This window comes from Sinocyclocheilus anshuiensis, unplaced genomic scaffold (assembly GCF_001515605.1).
Source record: "Sinocyclocheilus anshuiensis isolate Anshui unplaced genomic scaffold, SAMN03320099.WGS_v1.1 scaffold2532, whole genome shotgun sequence".
In the NCBI taxonomy this organism is placed as follows: Eukaryota; Metazoa; Chordata; class Actinopteri; order Cypriniformes; family Cyprinidae; genus Sinocyclocheilus; species Sinocyclocheilus anshuiensis.
This window is the reverse complement of record NW_015536623.1, coordinates 109,805-110,856: the sequence shown is the minus strand read 5'-3', so window position 1 is coordinate 110,856 and position 1,052 is coordinate 109,805.

The window sequence follows — 1,052 nt, the reverse complement described above, 5'->3', positions numbered from 1 at the left end:
CGCAAGTACAAACAAGGTCTTACATCTGCTGAAATAGGTGCTGAACTGGTGAATTGAGTTAAGCAGTAAAGATAAGAAAATCTCTGCTTTGTGATTCTCTCAGTTTGAATTTAAAACCACTCGTTAAAACGAGTTAGAACTTTGGGAACGTCTCAGAACTCCGTTAACATCATTTTCATTCTTCAGAGACTGTATGTATGCGTGTGTGTATGTGTATGTCTTAGCTTAGGTCAATGTAATTTAGAATAGCCAATAAATTAATGTTTCATTTATAAAGAATCATTGTCTGGTGTCGTATACTTGTAAAGTCAAACCTTGCCAAGATCTTGCTACCTAGCTCGTAGCGTATAACTTATCAAAGAACGTATTAACCCGTGGCCAGGGAAAATACATATAGTCAAATTGTTAATATACACTGACATTAACGTCTCGCTGGACGAGTAGCTGATAAAGTGTAAAATATCAAATTTGAAATCAGTTTTAATCAGGTTGACTTTGAATTTTCAGATTCGAGTCCTCTCAAAACCTGAGCTAGAAATAAAATTAATGATTAATTCCCTTATAAGAATTAATGAGTTTAATTCCTTACATTATTGTAGGTCCTCTATGCCTCTCTCAAACACGTCGTTTTCAACAAAGCCCCCTCCTTTGACAAGCGCAGTCTGCTCTGATTGGCCAGCTGACCCAGTGCATTGTGATTAGCCGAACACCACAAGCACGCATCGGAAATGTAACGGCCCTTACCGTAATCGCGAGCGTCAGCTTTCAAAGTAAATATCAAGACCGTTAATAATGTCGTTAGTTTTACCATCAGTTCAAGCCCGAAAGGGCAACAGAGTCGCGTGACAGACACAGTGATGATGCAGTACACAAGCTGCGGTTAAGACAGCTGACGTGCTATGATTTCTGACGGGCAGTTCACTCTCCAGTGATGTGACCCTGTTCCCCTCACATGCACACACACACGACACGTTACTCTGCGCTGCGCAAAACTCTGCATTTGAACAGCCAATAGCAAATACTTAAACTAATAACAAAACATACTTACAGTC